Source organism: Pinus tabuliformis, chromosome 6 (genome assembly GCF_031772625.1).
Source record: "Pinus tabuliformis cultivar Carrire ecotype Pingquan chromosome 6, CPIR1, whole genome shotgun sequence".
Lineage (NCBI taxonomy): Eukaryota > Viridiplantae > Streptophyta > Pinopsida > Pinales > Pinaceae > Pinus > Pinus tabuliformis.
Genome location: NC_142292.1, coordinates 558576253 through 558599335, shown reverse-complemented (window position 1 = coordinate 558599335; position 23083 = coordinate 558576253). Strand labels below are relative to the sequence as shown.

General features: G+C 37.5%; 1 long non-coding RNA gene across 1 annotated transcript in view; it reads left to right on the top strand.

The window, feature by feature from the left end:
- The first annotated feature begins 543 nt into the window (after nucleotides 1–543).
- Nucleotides 544–23083, top strand: part of LOC149259732 (uncharacterized) — a 279425-nt gene continuing 256885 nt past the window's right edge. Inside the window, exons 1-3 of the long non-coding RNA XR_016247633.1 lie at nucleotides 544–2139; nucleotides 3154–3228; nucleotides 3436–3556. This is a non-coding gene — a long non-coding RNA (uncharacterized LOC149259732). The remainder of the gene's footprint in view (nucleotides 2140–3153; nucleotides 3229–3435; nucleotides 3557–23083) is intronic.

The following is a 23083-nucleotide window of genomic DNA, read 5'->3' as shown; positions in this document are numbered from 1 at the left end:
TTGCCGTTCAATTAAATTTACATTTTAAAGAATATATATGGGTACAATATATACTTTTAGTTTTTAAATTAGATTCATATGATATTTTTTAGCTTTTAAATTAAATTTATATAATATTATTTTAGTTTTTAAATTTGTTTGGTCATTTTATTTTTAAACTGCAATGGATTTACATCATTTAAAACCAATTAAATTTACATTTTAAAGAATAAGAATATATATGGACATGATATATCTTTTTAGCTTTTAAATTTATATTTCTTTTATTTTTTTTTTATCTGGGAAGTTTGAGATTTATATCTCTTTCATTTTTTTTTTATTGGTAAGTTTAAGATTTATTTTACAATAATTTAAGTTATTTAAAATAAAATATTTTATACTTGTAGTTAAAATATTTTATATTTCTATCTAAAATAATTTATATTTAGTCTATTTTTTAAAATTTTGTTTGTAGTTGGCTTTCTGGTTTTTTTTGTTAAATATTTCTGTGTATTTGGTTTTTAGTTGGTCGGTTTGATATTTTTTTTAAGATTTAGAGACGAAATGAACAGATGGAAACGAGTCTCATGATTTGGATTTTTTTTTGTATGAAGCGTAATCATTGGAATGTAAACGCAGGTATAATTTATTTTTTTCTGATACGTTGTTGTTTCTTTTATTTAATTTAGATAATTCTTTACCACTAATTTTTTACGTAATGAGATGTCCGCTGGGATGTATGCCACTCAGATGGTTTTCTAATGTCACGTGGTTGGAAGAGTTTATATTAGGAGAAAAATTGTTGGACCTTTCAAAAGGCTATTCAATTAAGAGAATGCAATACAAGATAAAGCTCACTTAAATGAAGAGTGTTATGTTTTTTCTGTGTAAAAAAAATCAAAAACTCACTCTGAATTGTCCTCTGTGCTGATAATACATTGGATGCATAGGACCCAGAGGGTTTTCCCATTGTCACGTTCGGGAAGAGTTTATCTCCAAGAGAAAGATCGTTGGACCTTTCAATAAAGAGAAAGCTATTCGAAGTAAAGCTCACTTTGAACTCGTCTTTAATTTTCTTTGGTAGGTAGCTTTGCTTGAGGATTTTTGTCTTTGAAATGAGGATATTTTTTCCCCTTCACCCATACTTTCATCTTTAAGAAACGCTTTGGAGAAAAACAGAGACGAACAAGATACACAGTATTTATTTTTAGATGCGTAAACCTTCACCGGTAGCGGGTACAGCCTCAACCGCCTCAACCTCAGCTCCGCGTAGCTGCAGGTATGGACTATACAGTTATCCATTGCCAGAGTTAATATGAATGTCTCAACTTTAATTTTAGCGGTAGAAAATAGAAAATTATAAATAGTACGGAAACCATAAGTTGCCCTAGCCAAGTTTGTTGTTGTTTCTCGAAATTTTAGGGTGAAAATAGGGAAAAATACAAATAGTACGCAAACCATAGACAGCGCCGAGGTTGCTGCTGTTCCTGAGATTTTCTTATAGATTAATTTTACAATATCTGGATTAAATTTACATTTTAAAGAATATATATGAGTATGGTATATATTCTTAGCTTTTAAATTAAATTCATATCTGAGCTTTTAAATTCACGACTCTTTCATGTCGTCATTTAATTTTGGACATGCCCGGGATTTATTTTATCTAAAACAGATTAGATTTACATATATGGATATGGTATATCTTCTTCGCTTTTAAATTTATATCTTTCATTTATTTATATTTACAGTCTATTTTTTTTTTTAATTTTATTTGTAATTGCTCTTAGTTTATTTGTTATTTGTTATTTTATATTTTTGTGTGTCTGTTTTCTTTTGTTGGTCGATTCGATTTTTTTGGGATGAGACTTAGATACGAAATGGACAGATGGAAATGAGTCCCATGATTTGGGATTTTTTTTTAATGAAGTGTGATCACTGGAATGGGACAAGCAGGTAAAATAGATTCGGTTTCTTTAATTTAAATCTATATACATATTTAGATATTCTTTACCAATAAATATTTAAGTAATGAAATGTCTGTTGTGCTGATAATAGCTCCCAAATGGAATTGGATTGGTTTTTCTAATATGATGTTCTTGGAAGAGTTTATCTGTAGGAGAAGAGTCGTTGGTGCTTTCAATAAAAAGAACGATATTCAAGGTAAAGTTCACTCTGAACCTGCCTTATTGCTTTAATGTTTTTTGGAGCCCGATTCAGTTTTTTCATCTTTGAAATGGATTTGGTTCGCTTTGATTTTTTTGTTTTTCGAAATTTATGGCTTCATCGCCCACATCATTACAGAATGATTCTTTATCTGTCTAAGGTTCTAGTTGATTGCTTTATAGTTAAATAGGGATGATTTGGGGAAGAACATAGACGAACAGTTTATTATTTTGTCATTTATTTTAACTAAGGATTTAGTATAAATAGAGAAAGATCAAATTTTTTTAGGTGTAAATTTATTTTAGAATGCAATATACAATATGTTATTTTTTATTGTTTAAATTGTATCTATGAATATATTACAATTACTTCTAATTATTTTACATAAAAATATATTATATCATATGGACAACTAAGTAAGAATGTGAATTACAAATAGCCTTTATACTGGCTGTAGAATGAACCTTTTATACTGGGTTGGGTTGTAAAATAAGCTTCTAGATTCAATTATGCTAGGTTGTAGAATGAGCTTTTATACTTGGCTGTAAAATGAGTTTCCCTACTTAATAAATAGCCCAACTTTAATTTTCCTAATAAAAAAATATATATAAAAACCCTAAGTTTTATGCACTGGATTTACCTCATTTAAAACAAATTAAATTCACATTTTAAAAAATATATCCTTTAAATTTTAATTTTTTTGATGTGTAAATTTGTGACATATTTAAGTTATTCAAAATAATTTATATTTAAGGTTAATTTTTTCTTTTAGTTTTGTTGTAGTTTGTGTTATTTTTTTTTTTTAATATTTGTGTGATTGCTTTGGAGGATGGAAACAAGTACCATGATTTGGGATTTGTTACGAAGCTTAATCACTGAAATGGACCAGCATAATTATTTTCTGATTTGTTTATTCTAGATAGTTTTTTAATAATAAATATTTACATAATGAGATGTCAGTTGCACTAATAATAACTCGCTCCCAAATGGAATTGGATGTATATGACCCAGATGGTTTTTCCAATATCATGTTCTTGGAAGAGTGAAGAATCGTTGGGCTTTTTAATGAAGAAAAAACTTTCAAAGGTAAAGCTCACTCTGAACCTCTCTATTGCTTAATTTTTTTGGCAGTAGCTTCGTTGATCCGGGTTTTTACTCGGTCAGGTTTTTCATCTTTGAAATGTGCTCTGCTTTTTATTTTTTTTATTTTAATATTTTCCATTTTCAGCATGTATGGTGTGATCGTGGACTTTGCAATGCTTGATATATGAATCTTTATTAATTGATTTGCAGTTAATGGAGATGACTTGGATGAGTGAAATAAGCGGGTGCGGTTAATTGTAGTGGTTCTCGTTGGTACTCCTTCACCGGTACACCAGGTACAGCGTCAACCTCAACCCTCCGCTAGCTGCAGGTACGGACGATTTCACCATCCATTGCCAGAATTATTATGAATGTTTCAATTTACTTTTAGCGTCAGAATAGAGAACATTACAAATAGTACGGAAACCATAGCTTGTCACAGCCGAGGGTTGCCGTTGTTTCCGCGAAATACAAATAATAGGAAAACCTTAGGTTGTCGCAAGTCTTTTTATCTTTTTCACGTACTGCTTTTACCTCATTTAATACATTTTAAAGAATAATATGGGTATGGTTAGAATATATATTTTAAATCTTTTTAGCTTTTAAATTCGTATTTCTTTCATTGATCTTTTTACTAGTAAGTTTGGGAAGTATTTTAAATTGATTTAGGTTTTCTAAAATAACTTAAATTTATATTTTAAAGGATATATATGTATTTTAAATTTACATTTTAAAAAATAATATGGGTATGGTTTGAATATATATTTTAAATTTTTTTAGTTTTTAAATTGGTATTTCTTTCATTGATTTTTTTATTGGTAAGTTTGGGAAGTATTTTAAATTGATTTAGGTTTTCTAAAATAATTTAAATTTATATTTTAAAGGATATATATAAATATAGTAAGGTAGATAATAGATTGAAGTATCATCATAAATTTAAGTGTATATAAATTTATATTTTATATTGATTATAAGATATGTTTAGGGTAATCGCATTGAATAGTAGTTGTTTTTAGTGTGGTTTTTTGGACAATTTGAGGTGAAATCTTGATTTGTGTTATTTAAACTACTGTATATATAGATTCAACACCGTGAAAAACTTTAGGGCACTTGGATTGTGCAAGAGTTACCCATCAAACTTGTGATTTCAAAAAAAATTTGCAGGATTTTAGAGAAATTAAACAAGAAAAACCTATGGGAAAAGCTTCCAAAAAGTCGTACTAAAGACAACTCGCATTGAATATACAATAATAAAATAAATAATATATATATATATATATGTATATATATATTAGCTGAACAAAATATACACTGTACAATCATGAGATTTATCTCTATCTCGAGCGAAGAAACCAAAGTGTGTAGTCAAAAATTCTTTGCCCCTGGGTGGGGAGACTAGAGTGGGGAGACTAGAGTTTACATTTTCCAGAGAGTATAACATATGAAAAATAATGATATTCAAATCGCAGAGGATTGAGCCTCGCGACGTATTGACGATAGACTGAAGGACAAGGGCAATGGGAAATTGCACCACAACTGTGAGCTTCTCAGTCTTAAATTGGGCACACTTAGGCTGAGCAGAAAAGGTGTGGTCGCACTGGTGTTCATTGAGCCAAAACAAGGTCACTCTAATAGCTATTAACCAAAATGAGAGCGAAGCTACCAACCTTTTGCTCGTCATGTCATCGGTGGATAGCGCGCATTGCAGTGGAGCCACATCGTTGTCGAGTTGGTGCCTCCACAAGCCTGGGTGTTGCCTTGAGCCTACACTATGTTGGGGTCCTTAGGGACCTCTTCCAAAATGTAACACTCGAATGGGTTGGGTTGAGGGGAGGAGGGAAGAGGAGGAGCTTTGCGGGGAGGGACGAGCTGGCGGGATGGGAGCGTGGGGGAGACATAGCAGGGGATGGGAGGTTTGGGGGGTAGGCAATGCTGAGGTCTCTGGCCAAGGCAGGGCAAGGCCAAGGCAACCAATTGGATTGCGGAGAGCCCAAAGGGACGTGCATCCCCCATGGGTCTCCTCTTCCTCCATGGTAACTACTTTCCTTCGAATATGTCAGGAATGTTATGGTTGAAGAAGGTCGCGATGGAGGTGTCGTCCAGAGTGGTTGGGGGCCGACTGCACTCTTTGCCCCATCCAAGGCGGCGTTCCCTACCTGTGTCATTGTTCACGATTGAGATATAGGGGTCAGGAGTCAAAAAATTGAGGTCAGAAGGAGCGACGTGGAGCACAGGGGAAGGCAACTATGAGAGAAACAATTGGGAGGCCAGGCTGCTGCAAAATATAATGCTGGAGTTGACAAGGTGAGCTGCGCATTCCAAGGTGTCTTCCATAGAGAATAATTATATTTTGTAAATTCCATGACCACAAATAACCATACACTATAATAAGATTACAACTATACTCAACATTGAATCATGAGGACCATTAGTTAATGTCTTAGGTTTTCATTGTGGAGACCCATATTCAAATCTCTTAGAGACATGGAGAAAATATAATTTGTCTCACGTTAGCATGGAGATGGAGATGATAGATACCTAATACCAACAAAATCATTTACTTAAAAATTCCTTACAACAATACAATAATATTACATGGATACACATACATAGAGAAATGATGGAATGGACTTTACAAACATGGATGTTTTCATTAAAAGTTGATAAATCCATTTGTAAGTGTTGCATGATTTAGAATCTAGATGATCTCTAATGACGGTACATGTGTCCCATGTCTAAATTCAAGGTGGTAAATGCCTAATCCCAATCGAGGATTTTAGATCCTACTAGTACCATAGCATTTGCAATGTGAAATCCATTTTTTTCCATCATAACTAGAAAACTCCTAACAACTCTCTACAATTTGGTTGCCTAATGTTCTCCCTCCTTCCAAGGTCTATAATGCTTAAAAAAATGGATTTTCTTAGATTGATTGATGCCTATTGTTATGGCTTAGTCAATTTTGCACCATGTTCATATAAATTATTGAATCTTAATTTCATCATAATCATTTATTAAGAGTAATAAATGTAAGGCCCCGAGGGTTAGCTCAATTGGTCGAGTACCTGCCACATAAGCACCTCACTATGAGAGGTCATGGGGTCAATTCTCCTTGACACCCTCAGAGTTAGGCTCTAAAATGAGTTGGCGAGACTAATCCCTTCGGGTGGATCTACTCAGAAACTGTTTTCGTGGACGTAGCAGTCACCAATGTCCAGAGTTCGTGAACCACATCAGATTAAGAGTAATAAATGTAATTATTAGGCTTTTAAGAGTGCAATTTTTTGTCAAAGATGTCCATTGGGTAAACATAAGAATAATATCTACCTAAATTGTGATTGACACAAAGATGATGTGTAGAGAGGTTTATTTTGATGCTAATTCAAGTGTTGACCTAGGAAAAACATGGATATGATGAAAATATTAGCAATGGTGTGCTTAGTGGGGTTATCATGGATTGAGAGCACGAGGTTGGACCAGCAACCATGCAAGGATATTAGGGACATCATTATGCATTGGAAGTTTGAGCAAGGATGGTGAAGACTATGAGTAGCTAACCACAAATTTAGACATAATCATGAAGCTTTAATATGAAAACATTAACAAGATGAAGGGAAGTGATTAGCAATCTTGAGGGTAAAAACACCAAATAAGCTTGAATAAAGATGATAGCCAAGGATTTGACAATATACCATAATTGTGCCAAATTACTTCATTCTAAATGCTATTTTAATTGTACTTAATGTTGTAGCACAAAAAAATTAACCTTTTTGTTATTCCACCTTGGGATGATTTTTAGAGGTGCTTCAACCTCGCATAGTTGATCCCCCCTCCTCTATTGTCTCTTCTAGCACCCTCAATTTAATTTAATTATTTGGGCTCCTCTTTATGCAAAACACCCTATCCAAACATTTCTTCTCACATTAATCCATATACATTCAAGTATCACTATCACTTGAGACACTCGAGTATCACTATCACTTGGGACTATTGGTAAATCATTCCACACAGTACCAACTTAGAGCATTGTCTTTGATTTCTTGGCTTAATGTTCAACCCAAACCCATTTAATTAAATTAGTCTAGCGGAGAATCCCTTGCCTTGTTTTTCCCTTGGTCTTTGTAAGTGGTTCCACTCCTTAGTGGGTTGCATGTGCGATATTTTTTCCTTTTGAGCATTTTCTCTCTTTGTTTCATTCGAGTTTATGAATTTGTGGAATGCTCCACACAATTTTATCATTCATGATTTCATGTTGTATTGTTTTGTGGGATTTTTACTAGTTTCAAATGAAATATAGAACTAATTTTCTTGTTTCTTATGGAACAAATATTACCTTTTACCAAAAACTCATAGATTTTCTTGTTGATTATTTTTCTTACCTTTTTCCATTTAAATTAGGTGCAATTATTTTAGAAAAGAGTTTATTTTCTTTTCCTTAGCCTTCTGCTCCTCTTGGGACTTTTGTTTTATTTCTCTTAGATTGTCAAGTCCTTTTGGAGACTTTGTGCCTCTCTTTTTCTTTCTTAGATTTTTGAAGTTTCTTTGGACATCCATGATCCCTCCTCTTTGCATTCTTTCTTTATTTTCTAGGCATGAGAGTGAAACAGTGGTTTGGTGACTCCCATGTCTTCCATCACAAAATTTGGCACTTGTAATTAGGAATATTTCACATGGGAATCCATATCTCCACCATTTGTGGAGGTCCATTCCCATGGTTTCTTGCCATATTAGTAAGAAGTATGCATTCATGGAATTTTTTTTAGGGTTCTAAAACCTTATGCCCGTTCATGGTTTGAAACCTATCTTCCTTGCTTCATGCCAAATCTCACTCCCCCTTTACTTGGCTCTCATTGCCTCTTGCTTACCGAGGGCTCTTCTCTCACTATTTACCCATTTCTAGCTCCTCCACTTTGCCTCCTACTTGGCTTGAATCTTGGGCAATGTCGAGGGAGAAGACTACACTTTCACTTAGCAATTTTGAAAGGAAGACTAGTGCATTACAAGTTCGAGGTTCCATACCTTTTGATTCTTAGGACATTTTAGTTTTTTTCATACTTTTCTTTTCTTGTGCTATAAGACTACACTTTCACCTAGAAACTTTGAAACAATGTCTAGTCATTACAAGTTGTGTGAAATTTTCAACTATTGCAGCAACTGAAAAATTATTATTTTAACTATAAATTAATTTTGTAGTTTATTTGCTACGACAAACAATGAATAATTCACAACTGCAATTTTCACCAAAATAAATATTGCGGAAGATAAACTGGAAACTGAGAAAATACTGGCACACACAAAAATTGTGACACCATTATTTTTGGACAATTGTCCCCGAAAAAACCCAATGTGGGAAAATTGGTGCAGAAATGAGGGTTTTTATTATTATGCAGTAGTGAAATTTTGAGTACAATCTATGGATGCCCCCTGGCTATCCAATCAGCAAAATAATCTGGCCAAAATATCTGTGAGGCAAATACGTCAACACCACGCCTGACCCAGCTTAGAAAACTAGCAAATCTCGTTGCTCGTACAACCTTTGTGTGAGCCTCTGTATAGTGCTTACGTAGGCTCTACTCGCTATGCCTTGGATTCGATGGAAAGTCGACGTCTTGGCTGACTCGCTTTGCCTCTTGGAGATTCTCTGGACCAACTGTAACTAAATCACCCTTCCTCTCAGCAAAATCGATCTCCCTCTGAAGCTATTTGCGCAGGCTTTGCACAACCTCTCTGGGAAATACGACCCTTCTGCTGCTGACTCTCTGGAGTTGGAAAAATTCCTCCGGAATCACTGTCTTTGCCCTTCTCACACCTACGTTCCTTTTGGCTCGAACTCTTCTTACGTGTTGCTGCAACTGGATAGCTCGATCTTCCAAGGAACTCACTGCTCTAGTGTCTCACTCGTGCGTCCTTCTAGCTTGAACTTCTCTCCCTTGACTCACTGCTCCGATGTCTCACTCGTGCATCCTTCTAGCTCGAATTTCTCTCCCTTGCTTGATCTCTGCAACTGGGTAGCTCGATTTGCCAAGGAACTCACACACTGAGTGTGTTCTCCATCTACCCATCGACCTCTTCTTATAATCTGTAGTTGGGACTCCAAAGACCACGATTAAAACTTAATCGATGGTTGAGATCATCTCCAAGTCGATATGTGTGAGTTTCTAGATGATTCACACCTTTCTCAATTAATTCCTATTAATTAACCATTTTTCCTAAGTTACACTTAGGAAATTTTTAATTATGGTCGATTAATTTAATTAATCCATCTCTAGGTGGAATTTCCAGAAACGATTTCTGGGTTTTGAAGAACTCCTATATTTTAGCCTCTCCACAAAGTCTCGAGACTAGAACACCACTACAAAAACTAACACTCCCTCTTAGCGAGGATGTTCTAGTGTTGAATTGTTACAACACCCTGCCTCTGCATCATCCTCCCATACACGTTGTTGATGTCTGACAGGAAACTCTGCTGGAAATGACTACATTTCTCCCTCAGTCACAGTGTTGTTCCCTTAGTCACTGCGTTGTTCACTCAGTTATTGTCCATCAACTACTATGCTACTCTGATTCATCTGCCACTGACTGTAGCTGAACCAAACTAGTGCATTTGTGTTGATGCTGACATTGCATTGTACAACCTGTACTACTGCCAACTTTGCATCTACATTGCAACTCAACTCCCTCTCAACTGTTGTTGTTACTACTGCAACTACAACAACTGAGAAGCATTCAAAATACTGAATCAACTGTGTCTTTGTGCCACATCTGTCTCTTGAGCATTTGACTACAACTATCCTCTGCACTGTCCACTGGTAATCTACGTTGTTGTTGACTCTACTACTGAGTCTGTCGCTTTGCTGTCAACACTGCTTTGCGCTCCTTAGCATCTGACTGCCACTAGTCTATAGTTGTCACTCTAGAACTGACTGCATAAATTGACACTGATCCTCCTGCTACCGAATTTGTGGGCCCTTGTAGCAAGGTATGATCCATGAGGAAACACCATCTCATGCTCGCCTCACTAGACCCTGCCCAAATATCTACGCAACTCTGAACTCAGATCTACTCATACTGTTGTTGCTACTATTGCAATAATGAGACTGATCTCCCCAGATCCTGAAGCGCTAGCTTCCATAGGGCTGCTCCCTTTGAAGCTAGACTCCCTCTAAGTCTCGATCTCCCTATGGAAAATCACTATGCTCCCTCTTGGCAACTCGCACTGTCCTCCTGTATTGGAAACTGGACTGCATAGCTTTGCGTTGGGAATCATCTGGCTGTAACTGCACCTGCACACCGCAACTGGGCAATTTGCACTGCTTGTGTCACTACAACTAGATCTACAACTGTCTCACATGTATTGACAACAACTAGTTCTGCAAATTTCATCTAAATGGATGGTTGCATCTTTCTGACACTAAACTTGCTACTATAATATTGTGGGCTCCTGTAGAAAAGATGATGGTCCTGCTGCAACAAACCGAAACTGATCTGACTGATCTCCTTGTTGCAACTGCGCTGGACCCTACCCAACTGCCACACTGGAGTCTCATACTCCTCCTCCACCTAGATTTGGTGCACCACTACCTCCTTTCGAGATTTGTCCCTTACTGAGACCTTTCTTCGCTTTGTAACTCTAATTAGACAAGGCACACTCCCTTTGACACCTGTCTTTGGCAACTAGAAGTTGATCCGCTGCCTAGATCTGCATTCTAGCTAACTCGCACGACCTATTTTGACAATCTCATATGACCATCTCTGCAAAGTTGCAAAATCAGCAAAACTCAAATCTAGAAGAATACATAGGAATCTCCTAGCTTTTCACACTCAATTATTAGCACTGCTACTTGCACTCCTTCCTAGAGTGAGAAAAATGCTTGTTTCTACTTCTCGCTGCAACTGGAAATATTGGATTTTTGACTAGAAACCCTCTGAGAGAAATCTCCCTCTATGTGTTCACTTTCTCTTCCACCCGCCATTGGTTTTGCTCTAGAAAAATGTTGCAAAATCCTTTTCTGCTCAGACAAGAAATCTGCTCAGCGAAAAAACTGAGTTGTTGTTGCTCCCTCTCCCTGTTGGAATACTATTCCAGACAAACCGAACTTTCATGCAACTGCAACTGGAAAATCGAAGTCTTTCCCAACAATTTGCACTGCCTAGCTAGGCATTGTGTAGCCCCTAAAAATTTCGATCTATTGCTCCCTCTTGAACAATGAATTTTCCTTTCTCTGCCTCTGAGCTTCCCATTTATCAAACTTGCTCTGATACCATGTGAAATTTTCAACTATTGTAACAATGAATAATTCACAACTGCAATTTTCACCAAAATAAATATTGCGAAAGATAAACTGGAAACTGAGAAAATACTGGCACACACAAAAATTGTGACATCGTTATTTTTGGACAATTGTCCTTGAAAAAACCTAATGTGGGAAAACCAGTGCAATAGTGAGGGTTTTTATTATTATGCAGTAGTGAAATTCTGAGTACAATCTATGGATGCCCCACTGGCTATCCAATCAACAAAATAATTTGACCAAAATATCTGTGAGGCAAATACCTCAACACCACGCCTGACCCAACTCCAAAAACTGGCAAATCTAGTTGCTCGTACAACCTCTCCGTAATGCTTGCACAGACTCTATTTTCTATGCCCCAGAATTGTTGGAAAGGTGACATCTTCACTAACTCTGCCTCTGGATGTGACTCACTTGGCCTCCTAGAGATTCTCTGGGCCAATTGCAATTGAATCACCCTTCCTTTCAACAATCTCGATCTCCCTCTGAAGCTATCTGCGTAGGCTTTGCAAAACCTCTGCTACTGATTCTCCGGAACTGGAAAACTTCTTCTGAAATCACCGTCTCTACCCCACTCACACCTGTGTTCCTTTTAGTTCGAACCCTTCTTCCCTGCTGCTGCAACTGGATAGCTCGATCTGCCAAGGAACTCACTGCTCTAGTGTCTCACTCGTGCGTTCTTCTGGCTCGAACTTCTCTCCCTTGCTTGATCTCTGCAACTGGGTAGCTCGGTCTGCTAAGGAACTTGTACACTAAGTGTGTTCTTCATCTACCCATCGACATCTTCTTATAATCTCTAGTTGGGACTCTAATGACCACGATTAAAAAATAATCGATGGTTGAGATCATCTCCAAGTCGATTTATGTGAGTTTCTAAATGATTCACACCTTTCTCAATTATTTTTTATTAATTAACCATTTTCCCTAAGTTAGGAAATTTTTAATCATGGTCAATTAATTTAATTGAGCCATCTTTAGGTGGAATTTCCAGAAACAATTTCTGGGTTTTGGAGAACCCCTGTGTTTTATGTTAATTTTTTCATAGGGCTACATTGTTCTTTGCTTTGATAATTGCATTTCTTCATTAATACATTAAGTTCACCCCATATCATCATTACATTATTCAGATCTACACCATTATTCATCAACATATGCAATTATGTAGAAAGAACAATATCATTGTCATCTATGCAGTGGAATATTAAAGAACAATAGAAGAAAAAAATGCACACATAGAGACACTAGGATTGGTCTGAGACCAGGGCAAAACCCACTACTGGGAAAAACCTTGCAAATCTTCTTCTTCTTAGATCGTCATCAAATGATTTAGCAAAAGAGAGTACAATTATCCATAACGTTATCTATGCAACAAAATAACTATGATATCCATGAAATGAATCTAATCATGCTTACAATCAAAACTTTGATTTTGAGGATTGTAATGTGCTGTCACTGATTATAGTCAACTGCTAGATACTGTTGTCACTGATCTAAACACGATTGTATACTGATAACTCATATTTTGGTCCTGGAAGCATGGAGGAGTTGTTCGAGCATTTAAGACAGATCTGGATGCTCTCAGGAGAACTGGATGACTGCGTCTGGGACTGATCTAGATGCTCCTAGGTGAACTGTGTGTGGGCGTCTGGGGACCAACCATACCCAGATATTCCTCAAACCTTGGACGCTCTCTTCAGGATTTTGTGTGAGCATTTATGGCAGCTCGGGCGCTCCCATGAGGCTATTGTGTCAGTGTCTATGGCATCCCAGATGCTCCCTAGACCATTTTGTATGTGCGCCTGGGATCCAAACTGAACTGCCGAAACCTTAACCTCCCGGATGCTCACTTTGATACTGTGTGTGAGCGTCCAAGACTCCCTGGACGCTGTCTTGACCATATTGTGCCAGCATCCAAGAACAAAAATCCATAGTTACAAGCCAACGTCTGAGATTCAGAAACCCTGAATGTGTGTGAGCTTTGACCCTGTAGTTTTGGCCCCTTTGCGCGAGCTTTCCTTTGTCAGACTTGTGCAAACCAAGACAATAAGAGAAGAGAGGATGGGTTGATCAATGTGTCCAAATGAGCTTGAGGTCTCTTCTATTTATAGGATTTCATGAGGGTCCACTTGGGGTTGAGGCCGACCTGTCCAATTGTACATGTGCTTAGGGCCGACCTAATCCAATATACATGAATAAATAAATAAATTCAAAAACCAACTTCTGCTTGTCCAAATAAGGTGATATTTAGGTTGATTTTGGTCCTCTCGAAAAGAGGAATCTATTGCAATTATTATCTTCATCATATGAGTTGCCCAAAGTGGAATTTGACTGCAGTTTCAAAAATTAACACTCCCTCTCAACTAGGAAGAATTCTACCCGCCAATATTTGTCCATTGATCAATATGCCATTCTGGTATCTTCAAGTGTCATCACATATCATCATTGATAATCTTTTTCATGTAGTCATCATGACATGACCACCTCAAGTATCTCATCATCATAAATCATCAATGTACATCTCGATCTATCACTTGTTTATTCATGTTTATCTCTTGATTGTTCCTTCTCGTATGCTGGACATTCTCGAATCTAGAAGAAGAAGAATTTGTTACTGGAGGGGAGCTTAAGTTACCACACTTTATCCATCGGGATACTACCTGAAATCACAAGCAGCGGGCTACTACTCGAAATATCATCATCAATCATCATTGGAGAGCATATCATCAGGGAGCACATCTCAACTTGTAACCACATCGGGGAGCACATCTCGACCCAGAATCTCATGGGGGAGCTATACATCTACAACCCCATATCAAGCAATAGGATATCCAAACACACAGGGGAGCACATCTCGACCCTGGGATCACATCAGGGAGCTCAATCTCAACCCGGAACCACATAGGGTTATCTCAACCCATCCTATTGCCTACTGATCTTCCCATCGATGACCCTAAATAGTCATGTGGTAGAACACCTGCATCATAATCGACTTGGGTTGTACACCCCAAGTACACTCTCAACTCATTGGCCAAATGAGGAGCGGTATTCCCGACAAGCCCTGCTTGTGGGTATGATGCCAACTGGGGTATACTCTCAATGACGAAATAGGGGAGCAACATTCTCCGACCCTAAGAAGCTAGGGGAGGAGAATCTCCAACCCTATGGGTAACATATAGGGGTCATACCCTATTTTCCAGAGTTCCCTCAACCCCAGGAGCCCTCTATCTCAATTCCTCACCCTGGGAGCTCAGACAGGGAGGAAGAGTTGGCTCAGTGTCCTCGATTAGCGTTGCTCTCATCATACTCAAATCTGGTATCTGCTTGTCTCAATAGTAGCTGTTTCTTGTTCATACAAGACATCAAATCAAATATCATGTTAAATCATAAATAATCATATAAATCACAAAAGGATACCATAATCATCCTCCCTCTCAAGGAGATGTCAATCACAAGCCTAAGATTGTCTCGAACGACTGCATTGACTCAATATATGGATGTATCTCAGTCCCAAATATATATATGCGATTCTCTGTCATTGCAATATATCCATGTCATATTCAAATCTTGATCAAACGGATCTCTAAGGAGCTTCTACATCCTGCCTCGCAGCTAGCCATGCTAGCAACGTCGTACTCCACCTTGGTCGTGCTATGGACCTCTCATCCAAGATATCATGGTAAATATCATACTAAAGTAGCATCCAAATGTGCTCATTAACATTAATCTCAAATATCAACAATACATCCATGCAGTCACATATTATAGGAGAAGTATCTCAGCCTAAAAAATAGAACATCTTATGTAGATATTTTAAAGGATGCTTGGTGGAAACTATATGTGAATGAAGTGGCTCATGAATTTATTCAGGTTCTATGCACATCATATATATATACAGACGGATCTTCAAAACAAAACATCAATGCTTCAAACAACTGTTGGATGCAATGTCAAGTTCAACAACATCTTGAACTTCAAATCAGAGTATCCAATGATTTCCATTATTCAAAAACATTTTTCAGTAGCTTTGCAATATAGAATTTCTTTCCCAAATTCCAGAAATCATGCCATGATACATCATTCTGAGCTTCAAAAGTCAACTCCCTCTTACTTAGATCATCAGAGGCTCATCACTTGTCAAGAGTAGACTATCAATATGTAAAACCAAAACCATAATTGAAATCAAAGCCATACCTTAGAACTCATCATCTTGACTTTATCAAATAACTAACAAATATGGACATATCTAGATTGGGGAGCTTGCTTCATGAAATGCTTTCTGCAAGCATAATGCCTTACTAAGCCAACATAATCAGCCTTACATAAATCAATGTTGTATCAACAAAGTCAGCTCATCATAGTTTAGAAGTCAGATCAAAACTATTATCAAAGTCATCGATATCACAATATCAATTCTTTCAATCAAGTGGAAGGTAGAGCTCATATCAAGTCTTGACTTCATTCATTATCATGCCAACAAGTTGTAATCAACCATGCAATATCAATCCAAAACTTCATCAAGTCATTCTCATAATCATAATACAAGTCATTTTTGTCACTAGGTGCAAATGCATACACCAAGGATGAGTCATGCAGGTTCCATTTTCATGTTGAATCACAACTATCAATACCTCAACCCTTGTGCTAAGAACAAGGAGGCCAATACAAAACCATTTTTCCAAATACTCACATAAGTCATTGAAGGTCACTATGCCCACATAGCATTGACATCAGGGCAAATCAACAATCATCAAATCAAAGCATTAGTCATCAGGTCAAGTCCAAATTTGCTATCTTGGAGAGATCTATAGATCAAAACATATCTCAATCATCAATTCAAAGTTTTAAGTCATTGTCAAGCATCTTTTCAAAGTTCCAAACACAACTTATCTATATCAATCATCCAAGTCATGCCAAACCCTTGTAGCACAAACCTCAAACATAAACACAAGTTCATATTGTGGCAAACATTCAAGATTTTCCTGCTTTCAGATGTTACTGTTATCTGACACACATTTGTGGTACTAACATTTCCAGGTGAACATATGATTTCATTCATAATACTGCATTTTTTGTGATCAATAATTTAACCCAAAAACTTCAGAAATCAGTTTACAGTGGCAGAATATATCAGAGACATCTTGATTCAAAGTTCAAACAGCTTCAAAAAAGTTTAGATGATGATCAACTATAGTCAAACCCCTAGACACTCCCTTCAAGTTAGCATGGGAGTGTCTTTATCTTCCTGGATGCTATCTTAGCCTTAGCATGAGTGTGTCAACTTCAGAAATCAGTTTACAGTGGCAGAATATGTTAGAGACACCTTGATTCAGAGTTCAAATAGCTTCAGAAAACTTCCGATGATGATCAACCATAGTCAAACCCCTGGACGCTCCCTTCAGGTTAGCATGGGAGTGTCTTTATATTCCTGGATGCTATCTTAGCCTTAGCATGAGTGCATCTAGGGACAAAATCTCCCATATCTATGCCTGTGTCTGGAACAAAAACCCTAATTTTGTATGGTCTTTAGATCTGAGACTTTGCTGCAATTCAATAATGTCAGATGCACATAAATTATATTTCAAAAACACAGAATACAAATAGTGATGTGAGTAAGAATCTTGAGAAGAGATTCTCCCTCTGACTGGGAATCTACTTCATTCATCTTCATTCATGTCATCAACCTGCCTATACTAGAGTCATGCAACAATAGATCTATTAGATCATAAACATATATCTGTCATGGCTATCAACATCATGACATCAATCTTTTTATCAAAGGTTAGACTCAAAGCAACAAAAAGACGCAACATCATAGCTCAAAGATTATGAACACAATAAAACTTTCTATCAAATCATTTCATCAAGATAGGGCATTACGTTTTACCATATGCCATCATGACATGACCACAGGTAGTAAGAGATCTAGAATATCAATCTCACAGTATATCTTTAACATCAAGGTTAACATGCTTTTCATTATCAATAAGATCAAGTAAGGTCATTCAATAAAAATTTACCAAAACCACGAGAGTGTCAATCTCTCTTTCCATATGCTTTCATCATGCTTATCACAAGCATTACCAGTAGTATCATGTGTAATATTCAATGAGCTATCCTTCTATATGAAATCCAACATGACCTATGCATGACAAGAATCAAGAGTATCATCTACTAGAGTCAAAGTGCTAGCCTTCTTTATAGGATCAAGATATCAAATGATAGATGTTAGCCAATCATCAAGTATATCAATGTATCAACATTAGGTGGCCTCATAGAATTCAAGAAGATCAAAAATTTCAACACCAGGTGCATCATTTCATCATAGGAAACATAGATCCAAGTCACTTTCATATGCATGTATGATCCATTAAAGAAGGATACATCATACCTTAGGACCTACCTAGCCATCAATGTTACTCCTAAAATAGAACATACCATGCATACATTGTGGTATTCATATACCTGTGCACTTTTTTATTAGACATACGTAGCATTTGACATCTTTTCGTATAGTTCCTCTTAACCTTTTCCAGCTCTAACCATCCTTCCTACAATTCAAATAATCCTCAAGAAGGATCCACTCATCACAACTCATCAAGGAGGTTAGAAACATCCATATACTCAAATACATATGCATAAAGTATAAACAATAAACATAATAAACAGATCCATAAGTCTAAACAAAAGTAAGAGGCATCATAGGTCAAGAAATACTTATCTTTAATGAGAGGTGATCCTCTCCCTCTTGAACCAACCTTCAAGAGCCATCAATGTTCATAGTCCATATTGCCTTCAATTATCCAACCAGACCTACTAGGGATTATCCCATCTAGGGCTTCATCAAAGTTCCCACGAGTGCCTGAGCATCTTCACATTGACCATACTAGGTTTCATATCTCATATTGTTTCCATAAACCAGGGTTTTCTCTCCAAACCTAACCTCATAGAATCCATCAAACCCTAATAGTCAAGTTGCCTAGGGTTTTCTTCAAACCCTAGAATTCTTTTAGGTCTCCACCATCTTCTTCTTGCTTCCATCAAAGGTGTCATCATTGGGGTGATATCCATGGATTTTCTTTAGCCCAGCTCTGATACCATGTTAATTTTTTCATAGGGCTACATTGTTCTTTGCTTTGATAATTGCATTTCTTCATTAATACATTATGTTCACCCCATATCATCATTACATTATTCAGCTCTACACCATTATTCATCAGCATATGCAATTATGTAGAAAGAACAATATCATCATCATCTATGTAGCGGAATATAAAGGAACAATAGAAGAAAAACATGCACACATAGAGACACCAGGATTGGTATGAGACCAGGGCAAAACCCACTACAGGGAAAACCCTTGCAAATCTTCTTCTTCTTAGATCGTCATCAAATGATTCAGCAAAAGAGAGTATAATGATCAATAAATTTATCTATGCAACAAAACAACTATGATGATATCCATGAAATGAAGCTAATCATGCTTATAATCAAAACCCTAGTTTTGAGGATTGTAATGCGTTGTCACTCGCTATAGTCAACTACTAGATACTGTTGTCACTAAGTTGAACACAGTTGCATACTGATAACTCATATTTTAGTCCCGGATGCATGGAGGATTTATGCGAGCGTCTAAGACAAGTCTGGACGCTCTCAGGAGAACTAGATGATTGCGTTTAGGACTGATATGGATGCTCCCAAGTGAACTGTGTGTGGGCGTCCGGGGACCAACCATACCTAGATTTGCCTCAAACCCTAGACACTCTCTTCAGGCTTCTGTGTGAGCATCTATGGTAGCTCGGGATGCTACATTGAGGCTACTGTGCCAATGTCTATGGCAACCTAGACGCTCCCTAGACCATTTTGTGCGTGTGTCCAGGATCCAAACTGAACTGCAGAAACCCTAACCTCTTGGATGCTCCCTTAGATACTATGTGTGATCATCCGAGACTTCTTGGACGTTTCCTTCACCATACTGTGCTAGCATCCAGGGACAAAAATCCATAGTTACGAGCTAGTTTCCGAGATCCAAAAACCCTAAACGTGTGCAAGCTTTGACCTTGTAGTTTCAGACCCTTTGTGCGAGCTTTCCTCCATCACACTTGTGCAAACCAAGACAATAAGAGAAGAGAGGATGACATGATCAATGTGTCCAAATGAGCTTTCAGGAGGGTCCACTTGGGGTTGAGGCCGACCTGTCCAATTGTACATGTGCTTAGGGCTGACCCAATCCAATATACATGAATAAATAAATAAATTCAAAAAACAACCTCTCTTGTCCAAATAAGGTGATATTTAGGTCGATTTTGGTCCTCTCGAAAAGAGGAATCTATTGCGATTAATCTTCATTGTATGAGCTCTCCAAAGTGGAATTTGACTGTAGTTGCAAAAATTAACATTTTAGCCTCTCCACAAAGTCTCGAGATTAGAACACCATCCGGTGCTATAAAAGCTAAGAAGTTGGAGGTTCCATACACTTGATTTTAGGGAATTTTGGGATTTTGTTAGATATAAGATGTTATTTTACTATGTTTCTTTACTCATAACATGACATTTCATCTTCTTTGTAATATCTTATAGTGTTTTGGGGGGGGGGGATTGCACTTGTTTTGTGGTCCCCCATCACAAACAAGTGCACAATAGATCCCTACCCCTTTTTTATATTATTTTTTGTATTCTCTCTTTTCCTTTTCTCATAGTTTAATTATTTATATTTTGTAAAAGTAAATGAATGACCTTGTAGGAAATTATATAGCCATTAATCTCACCATATACAATGGGTTAAGGAAACAATTTTTATTTGAGACATTTCATTGAATATGAAGGAACCTATCTCCCTTCTCATTCCTTTACTTTAATTCACTAGTCTAAATAGGATAAGTAGGATCATGCACAAGGAATTGGATAATGAACCATTATTTTCTTCTATAATGATACATGCAAAACATGTGAAGCATGAGAATTGAAAAAGTGAAATTTCTACAACTTAGATTATTAAACCCTCTAATTTTGAACTATCTTTACCTTTTCCCAATGTTAGCTTTGGACCCTATGTGAATTAATATTGCAATCATCCACCTTCTTTGAGGTTTGACAAGTAGTTTGTGCATTTTAATATTTCTTACATTATTCTAACTCCACATTCTTACATTATTTTGGTGGTTCCTTATCATTTAAACTTGTTATTTGTAGGAGGGAAATATACCTTCTCCTTCTTTTATTTTCCTTTTTGTGAGAGAATTATCCTCTTCACCTCCTTCTCCCTTTGTCTCTTTCTAGTTCCTTCACCTTCCCTTTCTAACAATGGGTTTTCCTTGGTAGTTCTTTTAGATTAGCAAATGTTTTGGATCTCCTCAAGCTAACGTATTACCTTTCTTGCATTTGTGTTGGATCCTCTTAAGAAAGAGGGCCTCTCATACCATGTCATTTGGGGACTATCTCTCAGCCTCAACCTTCCTTCTTCCTACGCCAACTCTCTGTTGCACTCCTTATCCCTATGCCAACCCTTTGTTGCACTCCTTCCTCCTACGCCAATCCTCTGTTGTGCTCCTTCTTCTTGCGCCAATCCTCTGCTATGTGCTACCTTACTCTTTCTGAGCCCCCGGTTCTTGTTGCGCGGTCATACTTATGCCAAAAAAATTCTAGGTCCCAACAAGCTCCCAACGCAAAATTGTTGCTCGTCCTCGAGCCACTCGGTCCTCCTTCTATCCCTATAGATCTAGGACCTCTAATACCATTGAGGTTGTATCCTTTCCTTTGGTACGACTGCCTTAGGAAAAGACATAGAACCTGGACAACTTGGAGCTCTTAAAACACCTAAAGAGGGATCAACCATGCCCCCTCCCTTGCAGTGGTGCACTCAAACAGAAATCTCTAGCTACCACTGCTTCTCTAGGGTTGAATTCTATGCCTTTCGCTAGCATTTATCTCCTTCTTGCATTCGTATCCCTTCTTTCTTTCGGCGCAATGGGACAAGTCCTGAAGGTTGTTGGTTTCTTCATGATGTAGACCCTTGCCTTGCCCCTGCGCTAAGACATGGCCATCGTCCCGTGTTTCTTCAATTTTTGCCATCATGCATCAAGACAAAACCCCGCCTTCATGCTATAGTCCTTCTGGTGTGGACTACAGCATCGCCCGACTAAACATACTGGTGCGTTTGTGTCTTCAGGTGTGAACCATCTTTGCGAGTGGCGAGGATCCTCCTTCATCTAGACATCTTGATGAATCTCCGCCACTCCCTCAGACCTATACCTCCCATTCCTAGTTTTATCACCCAAGTCTCCTTGTTGAAACCTCTTCTTCCACATCCAAATCCTCTTGTTGACCTTTCTATTCCTTTGTCTCCACTCCCGCCTCATCATCCTCTTGTTGGACTCAGCTTTATTCTTGAATACCTTACTTTCTCTCCTTCAGTCTTTAGGTGATCATTTATAATAATTTTGCCTTTTGCTTTCTCCATTAGGTCCGCTAGTATGTTTTCTTGGTTATGATGGAGTTTGGATTTGAATCTCCTTAATTATTAACAATCTTCTCAAGTCATTTTTTTCCTAGCTCGTTCGATATGATGGTTCACACGAGCCGTTGACTCACCCTAGTCAGTCTTAGTCGATTCAGGTCTTCCTTCACCTCAGTTTTGGATCTCATAACCATAGCGTGACAATGTCCAAGGGTATATTGACAGCTTTTCGGCCTCCCTTTGCTGCCATATGGGATTTGATGATCTATCCAACCGCTTTTTTTCTTTCTCCTCGAAGATTGTTTTGACGAGATAAATCATTCTGATGTAGCATTCCTCACCCGATCCTAACCATCATCAATGCCCTTGAGCCTTCTTATGTTGAATTATGTCGTTGCCAGTGTTTATCTTGCAGGTCGATCCTTTATAATGACTTTTATACCTAAGTTGGCATCACCCCCAACACAGCATGCTACTTATCTTTAGATACACCTACATAACCTCTGGTTAAGCCCCATCCTTTATAACCTTTACTCCTACTTATTTAAAACATTTACATATGTCCACAAGGGATAATTTACCCCTTTCTCCCATCCTCCATCGTCTCGACTTTCAGCCCATCTCCTGCAAGGTGGCATAGCCATCAACTGCTCCTATCATTGTATGATTATCTGGTACTCTTCCGATCTCCACAAATTTTCTCTTGGCCTCTCCACAAAGTCTCGAGACTAGAACACTGCTACAAAAACTAACATTCCCTCTTAGTGAGCATGTTCTAGTGCTGAATTGTTACAACACCATGCCTCTGCATCATCCTCCCATACACGCTGTTGATGTTTGACAGGAAACTCTGCTGGAAATGACTGCATTTCTCCCTCAGTCACAGTGTTGTTCCCTTAGTCACTGCGTTGTTCACTCAGTTATTGTCCATCAACTACTATGCTACTCTGATTCATCTACCACTGACTGTAGCTGAACCAAACTAGTGCATTTGTGTTGATGCTGACACTACATTGTACAACCTGTACTACTGCCAACTTTGCATCTACATTGCAACTCAACTCCCTCTCAACTGGTGTTGTTACTACTGCAACTACAACAACTGAGAAGAATT